The following is a 13,679-nucleotide window of genomic DNA, read 5'->3' as shown; positions in this document are numbered from 1 at the left end:
AAAAATTTTTATTTAAAACTCAACACATTAAACCCCATCATTCAAACTCGGTGATTGGCACATAAACCGTCTTTAAAATGAATCAATGATCTTCTGCACTTATATATAGACGACTAATCACCGCAAGTTAACCAATCACCTGTGGGGCCTTACACACTTTGAAACACGAGAATAAAGGCCGCAGCATTAGTTCTATTGACCAATGGGAGGTGTCATGTGGATGTCTAACCTACGCTTGAAATAATCCGGGTGGTCCCCTCGTCTAATTGTGGCGTCCGGTATTTGGTTCCATAGACGTCAACCCCCAAAACCAATGCTTAGCCAGGGGTTTCTTGCAGGAAGCTCAAATGGTATACTATCTGACCTATCTGACGTAATGGGTGCGTGCGTGTGCGTGCGTGTGTGCTTGCGTGCTTCGGTTCAGTGGATTTCGTGAGGGACATCACACATTATTACCTCTCACATCTTTCTCTCGATCAAAGAAATATTTAAGATTACACAGTCTGTACTTCTTTGGTCTCTCGGACAGTCGGGGACGATTGGTGGACGAGGGGGGGGGTGGGGGGAGGGAAGGAAGGGAATTATCAGGGGAAAGCACCAAGCCATTACGACTATATAGCCCTTGGCAGGGGTCAGGATAAGGATTTGGGATGGGATGGGGGGAAAGGAATGGTGCATAACGACATGGACGGTCGGGGATTGAACGCCGACCTGCATGAAGCGAGACCGTCGCTCAACCATCCAGCCCAAGACGAGGGGGGGGGGAGGTTCAGTGACTGATATGTGAGAATACAGGTAAATGTTTTCTCATTACAAAGACTGTTTCTGTAAGCACACACAAAAAAAAATATTTAATTAACAGCAATGTTTTTTCTATTGGCTAGACACACACACGTAATGTGTGTGTGTGTGTGTGTGTGTGTGTGTGTGTGTGTGTGTGTGTGTGTGTGTGTGTGTGTGTGTGTGTGTGTGTGTGTGTGTGTGTGTGTGTGCAAAGGCAACCTGAGAGCTCTAATTTGAATTGCAAATTAGGGATTGATATGGAGCCAACACTCATTCACAGCGCCCCCTTGTGGGAGGCACAGCACCTGGTTAGGTCCACTAGGTGTGTATAGGTCCTTGAGAGGTAGTTAGGGCTGGCCCTTCCCTCTCCTAATGACATCCTGGCATCATCATCATCATCCTCACATCTCAGCCACACTATCACTCACTACAATCAGCGCCAGTAATAGAACCACCATCACTATCTCGATTCACAGTCATCAACTCCTGCGGGGCGCGGCAGTGTGTCTATTCTGATGGCCACCTTACCTTAAGGTTACCTTGAGGTGCTTCCGGGGCTTAGCGTCCCCGCGGCTCGGTCGTCGACCAGGCCTCCTGGTTGCCGGACTGATCAACCAGGCTGTTGGACGCGGCTGCTCGCAGCCTGACGTATGAGTCACAGCCTGGTTGATCAAGCAGGACTTCCACAAGGGCTTTAAGACAGTTACGACTCTGATCTCTCTCATACCCATACTCCTGCATGTTATCTAAAGGTTTTACAATATATGACTCGAAACTTTGCTCCCAGAGCTTGGTTAGAGCCAGAGCCAGAGCCAGAGCTTCCATTATATTGGTTTCCACTTTCTCTGACCATTTTCTTTTCTTAGGATCCTTTCTGACCAACTGTTGCTAACTTAGATGGTCCAACTATTCGGTCTAAGTTTGCGGCCCCTTAAGGAACTCCAATGTCGTCCACTGCATATACCTCCTTACACTTCAACCCCAATAAGTCCCCCCACACTGTAGTTCTGAAATTAATTTCGTACTCCTTACGAGCGCCTGAAATTTTTTGTAACATTACATTTCACTACGATAACGCACAAGTGTTGCCAGTTATTTGGTAGCAAAATTCACCCGTCTGCAAGTTCTGTTTTGATCTTGTGTCCTCGGTCAGTACCATCCTGGCCGTCCTGGAGGCCTCACGTCGCCGCTGGCCTCAAGAGAGCTTCCCAAATGTGGCGCGGTTCGAAGATATTTGAACCGCGCAACTCAGTCAACTCTTCGGGTTCGAAAGATATTTCGAACTCGAAGAGTTCTTGAGTTCTTAGTTTTTTGAGCTCTTTGCAGAACCTCATTTGCTTTATGTTTAGAGTACTCTTCTGACATCTAGAGTGACATCTACTTTTTGTGACTACTACATCTACATCTACAACTTTTGTTATCTACTCTGCTCTTCTAGAGCAGAGCGTTCCGCCTCTTGTGTCCTTATCCGTTCAGTTAACGTCACATGTAATCTTTATCTTTAGATTTGGCCTTTCTCCAATCTCTCCAATCATGCCTCCTACAGCTCCTACTCTCAAGCACTTGCGAGATGATTGGCTTGTTTGGTCACGCCTGGGTCGTTCTTCAGAGTCTCACAGACCTCGTGGAGGCGAAGATATTTCCCAGATTGAAAACCAAATCGAACATACAGAATGAAGGTGATTGGATAATCTCCTTTATTGGTCCACGTGGAATGGTCCTTCCATTCCACAATCATCTCGTGGAATGGAAAGTCTGGCAATGGTCCCCCCCCCCTCGATACCTTGATTGATGTTCACCATCGTCGTCACCATCACTGTAGCAGCTGAACCACTGTCACTATCATCACCATCACTGTAGCAGCTGCACCACTGCCACTATCATCACCATCACTGTAGCAGCTGAACCACTGTCACTATCATCACCATCACTGTAGCAGCTGCACCACTGCCACTATCATCACCATCACTGTAGCAGCTGAACCACTGTCACTATCATCACCATCACTGTAGCAGCTGCACCACTGTCACTATCATCACCATCACTGTAGCAGCTGTACCACTGTCACTATCATCACCATCACTGTAGCAGCTGTACCACTGTCACTATCATCACCATCACTGTAGCAGCTGAACCACTGCCACTATCATCACCATCACTGTAGCAGCTGAACCACTGCCACTATCATCACCATCACTGTAGCAGCTGAACCACTGCCACTATCATCACCATCACTGTAGCAGCTGTGCCACTGTCACTATCATCACCATCGGCAGATAAAGAGGTACGACGACCACCACTTCAACAACTTTGTTGCTCCCCAAACTTTGCACCACTGAGGACCCCGGGAATCTCTCACAACTTTCTTTGAGTTTTTAAGACGCGACCGTATGACACATGTCCTCTCTCTCTCTTACCACTGTAAAAGCTGACCTGTGTCACCTGTGTCCGAGTGGAAGTCACCTGTGTCCGAGTGGAGGTCACCTGTGTCCGAGTGGAGGTCACCTGTGTCCGAGTGGAGGTCACCTGTGTCCGAATGGAGGACTGAGTCAAGATGGCGAGGGGGGCATAGCGCAAGAATCCTCGTCGTCTATGCATCGGATAGGTTAAGTTAGGACGCTGGATTATGTACGTTGAGGCAAATTGAGACGACGGGCTGAACGAAGTGTGTGCTGTGCCTGTAGTGTGTGTGGGGGGACGCGCTCCCCTTACACCTGGAGTGTCTCCTGCAACAGGATGTGCTCTTGGCTTGTGCTGTGCCCTGCTCGTGTAATTATGCAGATCTCGGCGTGTCGGGCACCTGGGAATCAACCACTGTAGGTCAGTTGTGACGAGGGGGGCGGGGGCGGGGGGGGGGGTAATGACCGACGCTAAACAGGGGGCATAAACCCCCCTTAACCCCCCTTGTGTTCTCTAAGGTTATAATATCATTGACCATAGAGTGAATGTTTTACCCAATTCTGTGTTAATTGAGTTCCGTTTCATTATTCGCAATCAATTGAACTCTTCCCCCCCCCCTCTCCCCCACAGTCATCATACCCTCACCCGGTCATTGTATCCGGTGGAGCGTGGCGGCGTTCATTGTGACGGGTCGTCCGCATCTACACACACACAAAAGAGCTGGTCGGTCTGCACTCCATTGAACCTGTGGCTATCATGGTAACTGGTCTTGTATATAACTGCCAAACATAATTACAATTCGGAGCATCAAACACACACACTCTCTCACCACATAAACACACACACACACACACACACACACACACACACACACACACACACACACACACACACACACACACACACACACACACACACACACACACACACACATGTAGATATGATAGAGCCCAATAGGCTCAGGAATCTGTACACCTGTTGATTGACGGTTGAGAGGTGGGACCAAAGAGCCACAGCTCAACCCCCGAAAACACAACTAGGTGAGTACACACACCCACACACACACACACACACACAAAGAGGCGGGACCAAAGAGCCAAAGCTCAACCCCCGCAAGCACAATTAGGTGAGTACACACACACACACACACACACACACACACACACACACACACACACACACACACACACACACACACACACACACACAGCGAGGTACTGAATGCAAGTTTCCATGGAGTGTTCACAACCGAGCCTGAGTGGCTCCCTTTGTTAGAAGAGATTACCCTAGATGAAAGACTATCAGATATAGATGTGACAGCAGAGGAGGTAATGAAACAGTTGACAACACTGGATGCAACTAAAGCGGTTGGACCAGACAAAGTATCACCGTGGATACTGAAAGAGGCAGCGCAGGCTCTCAGCGTGCCTCTGGCAATGATCTTTAATGAGTCACTTATGTCGGGAGAATTGCCCAGTTGCTGGAAGGAGGCAAATGTCATACCGATCTTCAAGAAAGGTGATAGGGAGGAGGCACTTAACTACAGACCTGAATCACTGACAAGCATCCCCTGCAAAATACTTGAAAGAATAATTAGGCTAAGACTTGTTGAGCACCTGGAGAGCATTGGGTTTGCAAACAAGCACCAACATGGGTTCTGGATAGGGAAACCATGCCTAACAAACCTTTTAGAATTCTATGATAAAGTAACAAGGATAAGGCAGGACAGAGAAGGTTGGGCAGACTGCATATTTCTTGACTGCCAAAAGGCCTTTGATACAGTACCACACATGAGACTGCTATACAAACATGAGAGGCAGGCAGGAGTAAGCGGAAAGGCCCTAGCATAGGTGAGGAACTACCTAACAGGACGGAGCCAGAGGGTAATGGTAAGGGGCGAGAAGTCGGACTGGCGAACAGTAACGAGTGGAGTACATCCTGGAACATGCTGCCACATCCTGGAGCATCCTGCCACATCCTGGAGCATCCTGCCACATCCTGGAGCATCCTGCCACATCCTGGAGCATCCTGCCACATCCTGGAGCATCCTGCCACACCCTGGAGCATCCTGCCACATCCTGGACCACCCTGCCACATCCTGGAGCATCCTGCCACATCCTGGAGCATCCTGCCACATCCTGGAGCATCCTGCCACATCCTGGAGCATCCTGCCACATCCTGGAGCATCCTGCCACATCCTGGAGCATCCTGCCACATCCTGGAGCATCCTGCCACATCCTGGAGCATCCTGCCACATCCTGGAGCATCCTGCCACATCCTGGAGCATCCTGCCACATCCTGGAGCATCCTGCCACATCCTGGAGCATCCTGCCACATCCTGGAGCATCCTGCCACATCCTGGAGCATCTTGCCACATCCTGGAGCATCCTGCCACATCCTGGAACATGCTGCCACATCCTGGAGCATCCTGCCACATCCTGGAGCATCCTGCCACATCCTGGACCACCCTGCCACATCCTGGAGCATCCTGCCACATCCTGGAGCATCCTGCCACATCCTGGAGCATCCTGCCACATCCTGGAGCATCCTGCCACATCCTGGAGCATCCTGCCACATCCTGGAGCATCCTGCCACATTTTGGAGCATCCTGCCACATCCTGGAGCATCTTGCCACATCCTGGAGCATCCTGCCACATCCTGGAACATGCTGCCACATCCTGGAGCATCCTGCCACATCCTGGAGCATCCTGCCACATCCTGGACCACCCTGCCACATCCTGGAGCATCCTGCCACATCCTGGAGCATCCTGCCACATCCTGGAGCATCCTGCCACATCCTGGAGCATCTTGCCACATCCTGGAGCATCCTGCCACATCCTGGAGCATCCTGCCACATCCTGGAGCATCCTGCCACATCCTGGAGCATCTTGCCACATCCTGGAGCATCCTGCCACATCCTGGAGCATCCTGCCACATCCTGGAGCATCCTGCCACATCCTGGAGCATCCTGCCACATCCTGGAGCATCCTGCCACATCCTGGAGCATCCTGCCACATCCTGGAGCATCCTGCCACATCCTGGAGCATCCTGCCACATCCTGGAGCATCCTGCCACATCCTGGAGCATCCTGCCACATCCTGGAGCATCCTGCCACATCCTGGAGCATCCTGCCACATCCTGGAGCATCCTGCCACATCCTGGAGCATCCTGCCACATCCTGGAGCATCCTTCAACCACGACAAACGTCCAGATCACACAGATGATTTAAGATGGATGATATTTCTCAGAAGACTCACTTAGGCCTGAGAACGGCTGCTAAAACTTCCTTTCAAATATTGATTTACTTAAGCGAAAATAATTTTGGTCTTATAAACGTCTTGTGTTATAATTCACTCATATCATATCTTTATTATGCACCCCATACCCATCCTGTGGACGGTGGTGTAAAGGGTCATTCTCTGATGCGATTGCTCATTTAAATTTGTATTCAGGTATTCCTTTTTTTTTAGTTAACTGTCGTATTGTGCCGGTAGGTTATATCTGTGAGTGTTGGGGTAGAGCTCTATGATTGCCCAGTAGAGTCAATGCTGGACTCTACACTCTACTGTTGTCCTCCTCCTCCTCCTCCTCCAACTTGCTTCTCCAACACTCAGATTATCTCCATCTCTCCAGCACCTCTATGCTAGCACCACTTTTATGTTCCCCCCCCCCCTATTCCCCCCATTACCCCCCCCATCCCCCTCCCCCATTCCCTGTCCTTTATGCCTTTTTTTAGTGCCCTGGCACTCTCCACTGCCCCATTTTTAACTTCCCTTCTCCTCTCATCTTGCCTTTATTTCCCCTCTCTGCCCGCTTCTGTTCCCCCTTTCTCAGCTCTACAGTCGAAAAAAAACACATATGCACCTCTCTCACTCACGCACATATTCTCGTACATATATATATATATATATATATATATATATATATATATATATATATATATATGCGCACATAAATCCTCAAATAAATAGAAGAGCAAAGAGGCGTATTGACAGCTCTGCACATTTCTAGTCTGTCAGAATGTTTTTTGACACAGTTGCACACACAAGACTACTACACAAGCGAGCTACACACAGGCGGGAGTGAGAGCGAGAGCACACAAGGGGCGAGAGGGACCTCTCACACCCACACAACACCTAGTCGCTGTGAGGAATAAAAAGTCATATTATCACTGGATTAAAAGTGCAGTCTCCAAGCATCGACCTTAGGTGTGAGAAAGGGGGGTATTTCTCAGCTAAAGTGCGCGCGCACACGCACACACACACACACACACACACACACACACACACACACACACACACACACACACACACACACACACACACACACACACACACACACACAACAAGCAAGGTGACTTTGTGCATTCAGGTATGTGAAAATACAGATAGCATTAACTTAGGTTGCATTACCAACAAATGAGGGGTACCCCTGGAGAGCTGTTCCCATTGGTAGTACAGCTATGCCGGATTATGCCACAAGATCAGGGGAAATCATACAGCAGTGATTGTTATGCTGCTCCTGTAGGCTTCTGGCATCACATTTGGAGGGTTATGTCCACTCTCAGGTCTTCTGCCTCCTCGTCTGGTTGAAGAATATCTGTCTGCCCTTCGTCCTATAACTCTGTATTGGTCTGCCCACTTCTGTTCCAAGCCTCGTAACTTTGAGTTTGGCTGGGTTCAATTCTAGCAGTCATTTTTCAGACCACGTCTGGAGTATGTCGAAATCCGTTTGCAATATATCACACTCCTCTCCCTGTCGTAACTCTTCTGATCAGTTTGGCATCATCTGCAAACATTGATATGAAGGAGCCAATTTCCTCTGCCAGGTCGTTCACATATATTAGAAACAGGATGGGCCCCTGTGTGTGTGTGTGTGTGTGTGTGTGTGTGTGTGTGTGTGTGTGTGTGTGTGTGTGTGTGTGTACTCACGTAGTTGTGCTTGCGGGGGTTGAGCTTCGGATATTTGGTCCCGCCTCTCGACAGTCAATCTCCTCTATCGTATCTACATTTGAAACTGTTTATGGAGTCAGGCTCCACCACATCACTGCATAATGCCTTCCGTTTACTAACTACTCTGACATTGAAAAGGTTCTTTCTAATGTCTATGTGACACATTTGGGTACTCAGCTTCCACCTGTGTCCCCTTGTGCGTGTACCATCCGTGTTAAATAATCCATCCTTGTCTACCCTGTCAATTAACCTGAGAATTTTGTAGGGGTAGTGATCATGTCTCTCCTTACTCTTCTGTCTTCCAGCGACGTGAAGTGCAGTTCACGCAGCCTTTCCTCGTAACTCATGCCTCTTAGTTCTGGGACTAGCCTAGTGGCATACCTCAACTTTTTCCAGCTTCGTCATGTGCTTGACAAGGTACGCGCTCCATGCTGGGGCCGAATACTGCAGGATTGGTCTTGCATATGTGGTATAAAAGGTTCTGAAGGATTCCTTACACAGATTTCTGAAGGCAGTTCTGATGTTAGCCAGTCTTGCATACGCCGCTGATGTTATTCTTTTGTTGTGGACTTCAGGAGACAGGTTTGGCGTGATATCAACTTCTAGAACTTTATCTCTGTTATTTTCATGAAAGACATCATCTCCCATTCGGTATCTTGTGTCTGGCCTTCTATTTCTTCCGCCTAGTTTCATTACTTTACATTTACTTTTGTTGAACTTAAGTACCCATTTGTTAGTCCATTCCTTCAGTTTGTCTAGGTCATCCTGTAGCCTCATACTATCTTCCTTTGTCTTAATCCTCTTCATAATTTTTGCATCATAGCAAACATTGAGAGGGACAAGTCTATTCCCTCTGGGAGATCATTTACGTATATCAGAATAAGAATCATTTACATATATCAGAATAAGAATCATTTACATATATCAGAATAAGAATCATTTACATATATCAGAATAAGAATCATTTACATATATCAGAATAAGAATCATTTACATATATCAGAATAAGAATCATTTACATATATCAGAATAAGAATCATTTACATATATCAGAATAAGAATCATTTACATATATCAGAATAAGAATCATTTACATATATCAGAATAAGAATCATTTACATATATCAGAATAAGAATCATTTACATATATCAGAATAAGAATCATTTACATATATCAGAATAAGAATCATTTACATATATCAGAAACATTATAGGTTCAAGGACTAATCCCAGTTGTACTCCACTGGTGACGCCTCACCACTCTGAGACCTCACCCATCACAATGACTCGCTGTCTTCTGTTGCTTAGGTACTCCCTTATCCAGGGAGTACCTTCCCTTTCACTCCTGCCTGCATCTCCAGCTTGTGCACTAGTCTAGTATGTGGTACTGTGTCAGAGGCTTTCTGGCAAACCAAAAAATATGCAGTCTGCCTACTCCTCTCTTTCTTGCCTGATTTTTGTTGCCTAGTCGTAGAATTCATTTAATCCTGAGAGGCATGATTTGCCATCCCTGAACCCATTCTGATGTTGTGTTACAAAGTTATTTTGCTCCAGATGTTCCACTAGGTTTTTTCGCACAATCTTCTCCAATCAACTTGCATGGTATGCAAGTTAGCGACACTGGCCTGTAGTTCAGTGCCTCCTATCTATCCCCCTTCTTGTATAACGGGACTACATTTGCCGTCTTCCAAATTTTTGGCATTTCACCTATTACCAGTGACTTTGTACATTATGGATAGTGGCAGGCACAGTGCTTCAGCTCCTTCCTGTATCCATGGTGAGATTCCATCCAGGCCTATAGCCTATGTCACATCCAACTGTAGCAAATGTATTCTCATCTCCCCACTGGTAATCACAAACTCCTCTAGTGGTGCCAAGTTAAATATTCCTTCTCTTATATCTGAAACTTCTCCTTGCTCTAATGTGAAGACTTCCTGGAATTTCGTATTGAGTTCCTCGCACATTTCCTTGTCATTTGTAGTGAATCTGTCTGCTCCTATCCTCAGTTTCATTACTTATTCCTTCACTGTTGTTTTTCGTCTGATGTGGCTGTGCAGCAATTTAGGTTGAGTTTTTGCCTTGCTTGCTATGTCATTTTCGTATGGTCTTTCTGCCTCTCTTCTCACCCTGACATATTCATTCCTGATGCTCTGGTATCTTTCTCTGCTCTCAAGTGTCCTGTTATTTCTGTAGTTTCTCCACGCCATTGTACTTTGTTGCTTTGCTAGCTTACATCTCCGATCAAACCATGGGTGTCTCGTCTGTATTTCGTTTTTTGCCCTTTTGGACTGGGACAAACTTGTCTGCTGCCTCCTTACACTTCTACGTGATGTAGTCCATCATGTCTTGGGCCCTCTTTCCTCTGAGCTCAAGTTATATCTGTTAGGAATTTTCATATCTCCTCATAGTTTCCCTTCCGGAATGCCAGCGTTGTGTTTTCTGGTCCATTCCTTGGGTACATTAACCCTACTTAATGACCAAATACTCAAACATCAGTACACTGTGATCGCTCAGTCCCACGGGAGGCTTCCAACCCGATTTCCCTTATGTCGGAGTCGTTCAGAGTGAAGACTAGGTCGAGTCTCGCTGGTTCATCGTTGCCTCTCATTCTTGTGGGGTCCCCTGACATGCTGGCTTAAAAAGTTTCTTGTGTGTGTGTGTGTGTGTGTGTGTGTGTGTGTGTGTGTGTGTGTGTGTGTGTGTGTGTGTGTGTGTGTGTGTGTGTGTGTGTACTCACCTAATTGTGCTTGCGGGGGTTGAGCTTTGGCTCTTTGGTCCCGCCTCTCAACTGTCAATCAACTGGAGTGTGTGTGTGTGTGTGGGGGGGGGGGCGCCACGATGGACCACGGGCCATGGGGGCCACGGGCCACCACGGACCATGGGGGACCACGGAGCTCAGTAATGACCAACTGATGGACCATTCTCCCATCGTTGTATTAATGTGTGCGGGGGGAGGGGGAGGGGGAGGGGGAGGGGGTTTCTGACACAAACAGGCGTGTTGGTTTTTAATTAAAGTTTTCTCCCTTCGGGTCAGGAAAGGCAGGTGGTGGTGGGGGGGGGGAGGGGGGATGGGGGGGTTATTAAAAGCTTATTTTCTTAAGTCAAGCTCAATCTGAACTTGTTTGATGAAGCTTTTATATAAACAAAATGGAGGGATTATATAAATATTACTTATGTATATGTTTTGTTTTGTAAATATAAAAATTAATTCAATTTATATCCGTAAAAGAAAGTCTGTCTGTCTATCTATCTATCTATCTATCTATCTATCTATCTATCTATCTGTCTATCTATCTATCTATCTATCTATCTATCTATCTATCTATCTGTCTGTCTATCTATCTATCTATCTATCTATCTATCTATCTATCTATCTATCTATCTATCTGTCTATCTATCTATCTTCTTCTCAGTCTTCTCAGTTGGGTCCAGGGACATGGAGCTTCCCCCTCCCCCTCCCTTCCTCTCCCTCTCGAACCACTGGGACTGGACGGTAGAGCAGCGGTCTCGCTTCTTGCAGGTCGGCGTTCAATCCCCCGACCGACCGTTCCAACCTTTACTATTGGACTATCAGTGGATAGCTATCTACTGATAGCTCAGGGGAACAACAGCATCAGTCTCACACTTAGGGGGTCGGGGGTTCGAGTCTCCTAGTGCCTATAAGTGAATGAAATGTTTAATTCCACGATAGTGTGGTTGGTAAATGTTAATATTCTTGTTGGATGTTCTCTTGGGATAGCTGTAAGCAAGTCCCAGCTGTGTCTGGGTTGTTCATCTTGTCATTAAGTGACAAGATGAACAACCCAGCGGGTTTTCTTCCTATTGGGGAGTGTTGTACATGCTGCTATGGCGGTATATGTCCACTCACACAGGATGAGTGACGCAGCCCCGGTACAAAATACAAAATTAGCCGAGGGTCGTTGAGGTCGTCGTGTCTCTCCGTCGTTCACATCAGCGTGGTCGTTCTCCTGAACTTCATCTCCAGCACCTGAAGAAATATGCGGCTCGTTAAGGGGGGATGATTACCTCCGTCTGACACCTCCTCCTCACTTCAAGACTAAAGGGGCAGAATGGAACTAAAATATATCCATAAACACGGAGGTGTAACACACACACACACACACACACACACACACACACACACACACACACACACACACACACACACACACACACACACACACACACACACACACACAACACCTCCACAAGTACAATAAAACTAGAAAAAGTTTAGAGGTTTGCAACGAGGCCCGTCCATGGAGTTGCGAGAGATGTATTTGTGAAGTAAGACTGAAAGAACTAGACCTGACTGTTAAAAGAAAAGGAGAGAGAGAGAGATGAAGTAGATATGACAAAAGAAAAATAGGTTGAGATTCAGTACAATAGTCAACCGACGGTTAGAAAGGCGGGGCCCAAGAGCTATAACAGCTCCATCTTACCGGCACCAATTGTCAACACACACTCGGGGAAGAAGCTGGAGACGGGACGCTCCTGAGAGACAGACTACAAGAAGAGCTCCTTGAGGTTACCTTGAGGTGCTTCCGGGGCTTAGCGTCCCCGCGGCCCGGTCGTCGACCAGGCTTGGCTCGCTTTTGAACGAATTAGCTCGTCTAGGCTAATTCAATAAGTTGTTTCCCAAAGAACAGGGGAAAAAAATAAATCTGCCTAATGCATGTCATTGCATTAACTGCACAGAGGCTTGGGAGCCATACCTCGACCTTGTGTAAACACATCTGAGTGAGTACACATCAAGGGGGGAGTACACACAGCCACGCACTCCTGCTGGGGAGGAGAGCTGGACGCCTGCAGGTCTCGGCTCAATACCCCCCGGTTCCTTCCTCACTCTTGTGATCCCGAAAGAACAGTGTAATTGTACCCGCAGTTGTTATCATGCAGATTAGCCCGGGGTTGTGGTGGGATTGTGGTAGTGTGGTGATTGATGTTAGTAGTATTGTGGTAGATGTTTAGACTATGGCTATTGGGGGGTGTTGACAAGATTATGCGTGTGTGTGTGTGAGGGGCAGGGGGCGATGAGGGGAGGGGGAGCTAGGGGAGGGGGAGCTAGGGGAGGGGGAAGCTAAGGGAGGGGTGGAGCTAGGGGAGGGGATTCGATCGTCCCCCCCCCACCCCCCCACCCCACCCCCGCCCTCCCAAGGTGAACGCGCGCGAAAGTATGAAAGAATTTTGCCTTTGGCGTTACAATGAAACAAGACTTAATTCCTTTTTCTCACGAAGTGAAACCTAATGTGTTGAGTTTTTAAAAGATGTCATTGATTAGCGGATTGTGGTGGGTGGCGAACAGGTGGTGGTGGTGGTAGATAACTTTGTGTGTGGGGGGTGGGAGGGAAGGGTAATGGTAGGTAACTTTGGGGGGTGGTGGTGGTGATAGTAGATAATGGTGGGGTGGTAATGATACATAATTGTAGGGTTAAGGGAAGGGGAGGGGGAGGGGGGGGGGGGAGGAGAGCCGGGAATATATGTTGTGTTGCAGCTGAAGGGTGGAGGGGGGAGGGGACGAGGTGGGGGGGGGGGGGAAGGGTT

The 13,679-nt window shown here is 47.6% G+C and overlaps 1 protein-coding gene across 1 annotated transcript in view; it reads left to right on the top strand.

Annotated features, from left to right (window-relative positions):
- Nucleotides 1-13,679, top strand: part of LOC123757574 (FMRFamide receptor) — a 687,359-nt gene that overhangs the window by 301,000 nt on the left and 372,680 nt on the right.

This window comes from Procambarus clarkii, chromosome 19, assembly GCF_040958095.1.
Source record: "Procambarus clarkii isolate CNS0578487 chromosome 19, FALCON_Pclarkii_2.0, whole genome shotgun sequence".
In the NCBI taxonomy this organism is placed as follows: Eukaryota; Metazoa; Arthropoda; class Malacostraca; order Decapoda; family Cambaridae; genus Procambarus; species Procambarus clarkii.
Note: the sequence above shows the minus strand (reverse complement) of the source record. Positions and strands in the feature narration are given on the sequence as shown.